The sequence below is a fragment of the Phocoena phocoena genome, chromosome 6, assembly GCF_963924675.1.
Source record: "Phocoena phocoena chromosome 6, mPhoPho1.1, whole genome shotgun sequence".
NCBI lineage: Eukaryota > Metazoa > Chordata > Mammalia > Artiodactyla > Phocoenidae > Phocoena > Phocoena phocoena.
In genome coordinates, this window is record NC_089224.1 from 33,487,378 (window position 1) to 33,498,187 (window position 10,810).

Here is a 10,810-nt window from a genome sequence, read left to right on the forward strand (position 1 = left end):
TGTGGAACCTAGAAAAATGGTACTGATGAAGTGGTTTTCAGGGCAGAAATAGAGACACAGATGTAGAGAATGGACATGTGGATATGGAGGGGAAGGGGAGGGTGGGGCGAATTGGGAGATTAGGATTGACATATATATACTACCATGCGTAAAATAGATAGCTAATGGGAACCTGCTATAAAGCACAGGAAGCTCAGCTCAGCTCAGTGCTCTGTGATGACGTAGATGGGTGGGATGCCGGGGCATGGGAGGTCCAAGAGGGAGGGGATGTATGTACCCATATTATCTGATTTTCTTCATTGTACAGTAGAAACTAACACAACATTGTAAAGCAATTATACCCCAATTAAAGAAAAAACAATGAGATTGGGGGAATGGGGTGAGGAATTGACTTCAGAGCCCACCAATTAGGTATTTACTTGCCATTATGTAATTTGGTTTCCATGTCAACCCTCTCTGATTCATCGTTCAATTCTAAGTTAAGCTGCTCTCTGATAATGGAATGATGTACTTTCCTTATAATGGTTTAAGAATGTTTAAACAGAACTTAAGGATTTAAAAAAGAAATATAAAATGATTTCATGATCAGACATTAGTAAACTTCCATGAAAGAATAATTCCTGAAGCAACAGACAAGATGGTAAGTGAAAGATCCTCCAAAGTATGTAAATCATTGATGAATTTGTCCTGGGGTAAATTTTAAATTGAATTTAAAATGTTATTAAAGTTAACACCCACTGCTAGTATGGTTGTTTTGAAGTGGACACCCATATGTACTATTAGCAATCTTGCACTTTGATTTCTTCCTTTTAGAAAAGTACTATTGTAATATATTTCAAGAGCCCGAAAAATGTTTATACCCACTCATTCCCAATATTGGATAATTTATCCTAAGGAAACAGTTTGAGAGAAGAATAAACTTTAAAAGATCTATACAGGTATAACAGTAAGTGTAACAGGGAACCATGGAGTAACCCAAACATTTAGCTTTAGTGTCTAACCCAAATACCCAACTCGAATGACTAATTAACACATCAGTGGGAATTAGTACTTATGCAGCCTTTAAGAAAAGTATAATTAGGGCTTCCCTGGTGGCGCAGTGGTTGAGGGTCCGCCTGCCGATGCAGGGGACGCGGGTTCGTGCCCCGGTCCGGGAGGATCCCACATGCCACGGAGCGGCTGGGCCCGTAAGCCATGGCCGCTGAGCCTGCGCGTCCGGTGCCTGTGCTCCGCAACGGGAGAGGCCACAACAGTGAGAGGCCTGCGTACTGCAAAAAAAAAAAAAAAAAGAAAAACAAAAAAGAAAAGTATAATTAGAACAACTCTGTAAAAACTTGGAATATACTGAACAAAGTTTAAATATAAAAACTTGTACACTCATTACGGGTAAAGTGAAAATCTATATGCATATGGACAAACTGGAAAGTAGTAATTCCAAAATAACACTGCTTGTGTGGGGATGGGGGATAATGGAGAATTATGGGTTGTTTTTCCCCTCAATTTTTATCTAATACACCATTTTTTGTAATTGAAAAAAAAAGAAAAAGTATTACTGCTTGGATTTGTGTTATTTCCTGTTATGGAAGTAGGTTGTAGTAGCTTATTTATTGACATGTTCAACTGAATTGTGTTAATTAATATAGAACATCTCCTGGACATGGAAGTTTTGCTTTTTAATCCAGAACCCTTCACTATAATAGAACTGAACCAGGGAAGGTAGCTTTGTGAATCAAAATGACTGTGTGGCTGCAAGAAAACTTGTAAAATTGTAGTCAACCAGCTTGATGTTTCCCTTGTTTTATTTCTCATTCAAAAATATTTCAGAAATTTAGAAGTTTTACTATCATTAACCATATTATACTGTTTTGGTGACATCTATTCAAAAATTAGTTTTTTGATATTCATATTACAAACTAAAATGTGAATTATTTTATTGTATAACTTATATAATATGCTCCCCATTCTGAATTTGTTAAGGAAGAGAGAATTTTCTTCTTGATACCTCAATATACATAATGGGTACTAACTGTACCATTTTATATAAAATTAATTATTATTTTTTTTGGTATGCGGGCCTCTCACTGCCATGGCCTCTCCCGCCATGGGGCACAGGCTCCGGACGTGCAAGCCCAGCGGCCATGGATCACGGGCCCAGCCGCTCCGCGGCACGTGGGATCCTCCTGGACCGGGGCACGAACCTGCGTCCCCTGCATCGGCAGGCGGACTCCCAACCACTGTGCCACCAGGGAAGCCCCTAAAATTAATTTTTTATAACACAACTTTATTGAGATATAATTGGCATAGAGCTGCACATGTTATATGGGATAAGTAAACATTCTGTGATTTTAGTACTTTGAAATTTGTTAAGATTTGCTTCATGCACCAATATGTGATCTAACTAGTATATGTTATGTGTGGGCTTAAAAAGACTATGTCTCATGCAGTTGTTGGATGCAGTATTTAGTATTCCATACATGTCCGATTAGATTGAGTTTCTTCAAATCTAATATATCCTTAATTATTCTTTGTCCTCTTTTCTATCAGTTACTGAGAGAGAGAGAGAGAGAGATGTTCAAATCTGACAGTGATTGTGGATTTGTCTACTTTTTAAAAATGTATGTGTGTGTATATATATATATTTTATGTATATAAAATGGAAAATTAGCCATAAAGAATGAAATCTTGCCATTTGGACAACATGGATGGACCTAGAGGGTATTAGGATAAGTGAAATAAGTCAAACAAAGACAAATATTGTATAATTTCACTTATATGTGGAATCCAAAAGATGAGTCATACTGGATTAGAGCAGGCCCTTAATCCAATGACTGATACTTTTATGAGAGAAAAGAGAGGAAAACTTGTACATATAAACATAGGGAAGAAAGCCACGTGGCAATAGAGGCAGAGATTGGAACGATGGCAGGTATATAAGCCAAGGAACACTAAGGATTGCCAGGAGCAAACCAGAAGCTGAGAGAGGCAAAGAAGGATTCTTCCCAAGAGCCTTCAGTGGAAGCATGACTCTGCCAACACTTTGATTTCAGACTTCTAGCCTCCAGAACTGTGAGAGAATATATTTATGTTCTTTTAAGCCACCAATTTATAGCGATTTGTTATGACAGCATTTCTGACCTCTAAATATTGTGGTGCTCCATGACTTAGTTCTGGGCTGTCTGCTTTTCTCACTCTACTCTATCACCCTAGGTGAGTTCATCCATTACCATGCTTTAAATACTAGCAATATGTTGATATCTCTCAAATTTATATTTCCATACCTGATTTCCCCCTTAAAGACAGGCTGGATATAAATAGATAACATATCCAACTACTTTATCCTCACTTGCATATTTAAGAGACATATCAAATTTATTTTATTCCCTCTCCTCCCAACTCTTCCTCTCTCAATAAATGATACTAATATCCATGCAGATACTTAAGTCAAAAATCTATCATCATTGATCTCTCCCTCTTCATCATCCCATCTCTTTGCAAGTCCTATCAAGTTTTCCTCCATACATATCTCAAATTTGCCCATATCTCTCCAGCTCCATTGCCAACACCCTATTCCAAGTCATCGTTATCTCTACTTTGGACTAGTGCTAGCCTTCTAATTGGTCTTCCTGCCTTCGCTCATGGACCCACACCATTCACATACAACCATGTCAATTTTTTAAAAAATGTAAATCAGGCCATGCCACTCTTTGCAGAAAGTCACTAACTGGCTTTGCATTGCATGGAAAATAAAATTCAAACCTACCTCTGTGGCATACAAGACCCTGTAAGCATGGGCTGCCCTCTACTTCTCCCATCTTCTTGGACTATAATGCTTCAGACACACTGGACTCCTTTTTGATCCTTGAACACACTAAGTTCTTCCTTACTTCAGGCAGGCCTTTGCACTTTACCATGGACTGAATATTTGTGTCCCCCACTCCCTAAATTCATATACTGACACCTAATCCCCAATGTGATGGTATTTGGAGGTGGGACTTTTGGACAGTGATTAGGTCATGAGGTTGGACCCCTCATGAATAGAATTAGTGCCCTTATAAGAGTCACAAGAGAGTTTGCTTCCCCTCTGTGCTGCTGTGTAGGACACAGCGTGAAAGCCATCTATGAACCAGAAAGTGGGTCTTCACCAGACGCTGAATCTACCAGCACCTTAATCTTGGACTTCTTAGTCTCCAGTACTATAAGAAATTTCTGTTGTTTAAGCCATGCAGGCTATGGTGTTTTTCTTATAGCAGCCAGAACGGACTAAGACACACTTGATTCTCTCTCTCCTTATGGTGCTTTTTTCTCAATTCTCAATATCTAGCTCCTTCTCATACTTCAGGTCTCAGTTCCAATGTCATCTCAGAGAGGCCTTTCCTGACTATTCTGTTTGAAGTAACTCTTAACTAGTTACTCCCTATTACATCTTAACACTAAAAAAATTTTGGCACTTAATATCCAAAATTATCTTATTTTTATAGTTTTGTTTTTCTTGTTTGTTTTTACTATAATGTAAGTTCTGTGAGAGCTAGGGTCATGTCTTTTGGTAATACTGTATCCACAGTACTTTGTGCGTGGTATGTCATGGATTCTTAATACAAATATCTTCATGAATGATGAATGAATCCAGCAAGTCTTCAGGTCATGAAACATTCTAGATATTTATTTACAATGAGATATGAGTAATTATTTGAGGCTAATTTAAAATCTTTATCATATAAAAAAGAAACCACCATAGCCAAGTCTTCATAATCTAGCAACCACTAGAACCAGAGACTACTAAAATGTTGAATGAATCTTAAGAACATATGCAACCTACTCAATTTACAGATGAGGAAACTGAGACCCAGAGTTACAGCATGTGTATTGGTAGAAATATACAGAATATTCCCCCTTTGGAGAACCTCTTTCTGCACAAACAAATGCCACTTTTAACAAAGACTATCTCTCCCTTTGCTCACTATGTTAGCCCATAAAAGGCTATAAGCGTTAGTAATTTAATAAGCAAGATGATACAAATTGCTTACATCACAGTGGTTTGAATTCAGAAAAACATGCTATTAGATACTCAAAAGTTTGAGGGGCTTAACTGCACAGGGAGAGTCAAGCCCATAAATATAGTGGCTCTCACTGTGGGCTGCTAGTACATCCAGTTAGCCTGAAATAGAGGGTTCTATGGCCCTCTTCTGGGCAGTTTGAATGAACAAAGCCACATACCTTGGTATGTATTAAACATGCTCTAACTCAGTGAATAAATGTCCCTCCCTGACTTCCTTAGATGCTCCTCCCTCACCTCTAGGTTGACGGTATGATACCTTTCCTCCAGCTCTTCCCACCATCCAAGTATACCGTATCTTCCTGGAGTGGTGAGAGCTTTCCTTCCCTTTACCCTGAGCTAGAGATCTTCCTCTTGACTCCCCACTGAGAAGACAGAAGACAAGATTATGGATAAGTTTATATTCTATATGAAATGGCTCACTAGAAGAATGAAAAGGATCTGCTCTCACCTGTGGAACCAGGATATTACTAGTTTTTAATTAGAATAAACGGTGACTTACATAAGATCTCTCAGTGACTAAATAATGACTAAATAATGGAGCCAGGTACTAGAATTCTGAATGCAGTTCCATTCTACTATATCTGTTTCTCAAACTGGTTTGCAGATCAAATGCATTAGATTTAACTGGTGGCAATTGTTAAAAAACATGTAATTTTGGAGGTGGGTCTGGGTATCTAAAGTTTTAATGAACTTCCCAAGAAATGCTTATGCATGTTAAAATCTGATAATCACTATACTACCACTGCTTTTTCTGATACGTATATTAAAGTAGTCATTTCCATTTGAGCTTTCAAAGTACTCCTTAAGTATCATTAAGTTCACAAAACTTCAATTTCACCTATAAAATTCATCTTGATTTCTTTATCTGTAAATTACATGTTTTATTAGATAATCTGGAGAGGGCTAGAATAAATATAGTCTCAAGAACTTTCCAACGCTAGAGAGTTTCAGGCAAATATAAATTGTTATGAGACTATGTTGGAAGACAATTCTCCATTGGTCTGTTGCATTTCTGCATGTCTGGTGAGAAGAGGCACTGACCCCTTTTATCTTTTCAATGATGCTTATACAGTGAACAGCAGCAGCCTTGGAAGATATTGTGTCTGGCTCCTTCTGGATCAAAGGGCAGGTGTGCTTACAGCCTTGGACCATAGTGTTCCCCTCTAGGGCAAAGACCAGCCCAGTTTACTGCCTATTACAAAAGATTTGGGTTCTCTAAGCTCAGAGAACCCTGTCATGTAACACAACCCAGAGCAAGTACAGATGACACTGGTCCTCTTTGCCTTGCTGTGTGGGAACTGGGCCCTGGGGAAATGGTGCATGACGATGCTGCTCCTCTGCCTACTGCTGTTGCTGCAAGTAATAAAGTCCTTTGTCTATGACATAGGAGCCTTGTGTCTTCTGTCCACATCCACGAAACTGTGGCAGAGTAATCCATTAGCTTGCAGGTAGGGCAAGTAGATCAGCTGACACTAGATCAGCCTCAGGTTTACCCCACTGTAACAAATAGTACTAAGTTTTGCCCTCTTTTAGACAACAGTGACAGAGACATGCACTACATTGAACGTAAGAGGGAAATTTGCAACTGCTATGGCAGAAACCAGGCAAATTTTTAGAACTCTGGCTGGTTGGCTAGGGAGTGGGCATACAATGCTTGTTAAGAATGGCAACAGTTAAATTGTTCTTTAGCTCATCCCTTCCTTGAAGTCTATCATGCTAATCTTAGATCTATCCAGAGATGACAGTAAAGGTTTTTTTGGTTTTTGTTTTATTTTAACAGCACATCCAAACTGCTAAAAGAAGCTTTGGCCCTCTCAGAGAGATTTTCCTCAGGCATACTAATTCCTGTGGGAAACCATAAATGAGGCATTTAGATTAAGGCTCTTACTGCCCCAGATTGGTTTACAATGCTGATGAAGTAACCAAATGAAGATTGAGAAACAGACCCAAAGAAATATAGATAACTTCTTGCAATCAGCCCTGATATCATGGAAAACTCCCCCTAGCACTTACATTTAATTTATCTTATTTTGATAATGGGGCAACAGATGGCTCAGATTAAGGTGGACTCCTCCAAGAAGGTTGTCAGCTGAAGGACACAAACTCTTGCCATAGCTGGAAACCGTGGCTGCAGCTGCCACAGAGCCTAAGGCTGAAATAATGTTGGCAAATAATGACTTTGGGTGGACTGAAACATTGGAATTTTGTTTGGTTAAGCTGAGGTCAGCCACTGCACTGCTTAAAACAAAGTCAATGCACCTTGTTTTCCACACACGGTCACTCTCTCCTTCCATGCCTTTTACTCCCTCCCTTCTCCTCTACCCCAGTCTCAGCTACTTTAAGGGAAAGATGATTAGGGGAGGGGCCAAGGTTTCTATGTCAACATGGGACACTGGAGGTCTATGCACCTGGCAAGTATGCTGGGAAATTTCGAGGAGGGGAAGAAGTCGAACTTGTATGGCTCTGCTGGATACAGGTGCCCAAGTCACCATTCTACCAGACCCACAGGGGAACTGGCTCCTGGATTTAGCTTAATGGGGTTCAGGCAGGGTTCACCTGGGGAAGGAGAGCTGACATGACCTTGTGGGTGGGGCCCTCCAAGCCAATTCAACATACTGTTGCTGTTACTTTTACATCTAAATGTACAGTAGGAATCAACGGGTTACATACTTGTGTTTCCTCATACCATAAATGGCAGAGGAGATTCTCCTGATTGGGAAGAGCTGCACGTAGAGAAATGTTAGTACTTTTTTTTTTTTTTTTATGGTACGCGGGCCTCTCATTGTTGTGGCCTCTCCTGTTGCGGAGCACAGGCTCCAGAAGCGCAGGCTCAGCGGCCATGGCTCACGGGCCCAGCCGCTCCGCGGCATGTGGGATCTTCCCAGACCGGGGCATGAACCCGTGTCCCCTGCATCGGCAGGCGGACTCTCAACCACTGCGCCACCAGGGAAGCCCCAGTACTTTTTTTTTTAAAGTAAGAAAACAATTTTATTTACAATAGCATCAAAAAGCATAAAATACTTAGGAATAAATTTAATCAAGGAGGCGAAAGACATACACTGAAAACTACACAATGTTGTTGAAGGAAATTAAAGAAGACACAAACGGAAAGACATCTTGTGTTCACAAACTGAAGACTCAATACTGTCAAGATGTCAACACGACCGAAAGCAATCCACAGATTCAACGCAACCCCCACCAAAAGTCCAGGGACACTTTTTGCAGAAATAGAAAAATTTATCCCACAATGTATTATGGAATTTCAAAGAATCCCGAATAGCCAAAACAATCCTGAAAAAGAAAAGCAAAGTTGGAGGTCTCGCACTTCCTGAGAAATGTTAGTACTTTTGAGGCTCCACGATTTCAGCTACAAGTCTACAGGACTGATGATTTTGCCCACTGGAGCCTCTGACAATGGCAACCTCCATTTGTAGGTGCTCCTTGGGTCAACTTGGACTGAAAGACACCAAGGTGAGAAGGGATCAGTAAGTCTCGCTTGTCAATGGAAATATGTTCAAGAATACCACTGTTCTGGCCCCAGTGGCATCTTGGTTTTATATGAAAAAGTGGTAGCTATCCCCCAGGAGAAAAGTTATTCTTCACCTTCTCCTCCCTCTGGCTTTTCTGCTTGAAGCAAAGCCACCGGCTCAATGGTATCCTCAATTCACAGTTTCCCCTAAATGCCTGGGTCTGATTCACTGATGGTTTGGCTACACCGAGACCTGATAGGAGTTCTTGGACCTGTTGCAGCCATTCAATCTCAGTGTTAACATGTAGAACCTAAAGTGGACAAGGTCACTATACTCAGTGGGCAGAATTCAAGGCCACTCTCTTATCTCTGACCAACAGTCCTCTTGATGAACCTTGTTATATTTGTATTGACTCTTAGGCTGTTGCCAATGGCCTAGCTCTTTGGTCTGTACTTTGAAAACTACAGACTGGCAGATTAAAAACACTCATCTTCTGTGGAGAGGTGAACTGTGGAAACAAACCACAGCTGCTGACCCAACCACTTGGGTCTCTCATATAGATATCTATGGTGGAGCCGTTCTGATGAGACTAACTGGAGTCAAGCTGCTGACAGAGCTTTGCACTCACTGCCTTTACTGCCACTACTGCTGCCTGTGTCCATCATTGTACTGGACATGATCCTCACTGATCAGAGTAGAAGAGTCTATGTTTCTGATGCAAAGGCTACCACTGCATGTCAGGCCTGGACTGCTGACAAAAGGTGACGCATTTGTCTCACAGAGAATAAGGCCACGTTGCATGAGTGTGGCCCCCACCCACTCCTGGCATTTTGAATACATTGGACGTTAGACCCTTGTCTCAGGGCTACTGGTGGTACCTCACTGCTCTTGACCTTTTTCAGCTTGGGTGTTATTGGTCTAGTCCAATCAACTGACTATAACCACACCATTGTGGCCCTTGAAACTAATGTGTCATGTTTTTGGCTTTCTGGACCATTTACAGTCTGACAGTGGTATACTTTTTATTGCAAAAGCCACTCATCAATGGGCTACTGGCCAAGGTACTTAGAGGACTTTCCATGCTCTCTATTATCCACAGACATCTGGTATAGTCGAGTGTTGGAACAGTCACCTCAAAAATCGACTCAAAAAGATCTCTTACTCTATATCCCTCATCCCCTCCTAGTTCACATGCTTCAGTACTAGGTATTTTGGTCACTGAATGGGGCTATCTCCAGATAGGGATCATCTCCTCTTGCCCACTTCCTAGGTAATGATAAGGACAAAAGGGGTGGGGTAGGGGTGTATAAACCTACTTTGAAAATCCAGAATTCTGCCCTGGGCATGACACTTCTTTCTTTCCCCTACTGACAACTGCAGGCTGGCCTGGTTGGTACACCCTCTTGGTAGCAGCCCAGCCAAATGGAGCCTACGGGATTTAAACATAAATCTGTTTCAGCTACTTGAATTCTATTGTGGGATGGATATAGTCCTAGCTTATAAGGATAATGACTACATAGTTGGATACCTTGCTCCTTGAGTCCCCCTAACGTGTTCCATAAGGGCCAAAATGGGAGACATAATGGGTCCCTATATGTTTTATAAAAATGTTTTTATGCCTTTTGCACCTACCCTTCTGGATAAAAGGTCTGGGTGTGAGTAGGGGGTGACTGGGAGAAGGTGAAGTTATAGTTACTGGAATGGGACACACTGATTTTTGATGGGGGAGGTAAACAATCCCAGCACTAGGAGAAGGAACATCTTGGACCTTGGGAGGCACAGGAAAAGGAGAGACATCAATGATCTTCCGTCTTTCAGAGCTATCCCTGGGTCTTTCCTCATCAAGAAAAACACTTAGGTGAGGCTCTCCTAAACTAGAAAACACTAAATTTAACTCACTGCTGGGTCTGCCATAGCTCACAGGATAGCTCTGACCACAATTGCCATTCTCCTTAACCTTAGTAAGAAACCAATTGAAAATGACAGGGGATGGCCTGGCCCTTGCACCTCCCATGCAAAACATGTGTCAGTACCTCTGGATATCTTTCCCACTCCCATTCCTGTAGCCTTCACTAGTCACTCTGTGGGGTGGATGAATGCCACCTGGCGGGCAGCAAGAATAAACAGCACAGTTTGGACTGCCTGCCTATAGGTAGTCCCTCCATAAACAAGGACTAGACTCAATTATTCAAACTGAACTAGGAACCCTAAGGCCTACCAACTAGTTGCTGACCACATTTAGGGGGTTCCAATAATTATAAGCATTTTCTTTCCAGGGACACCA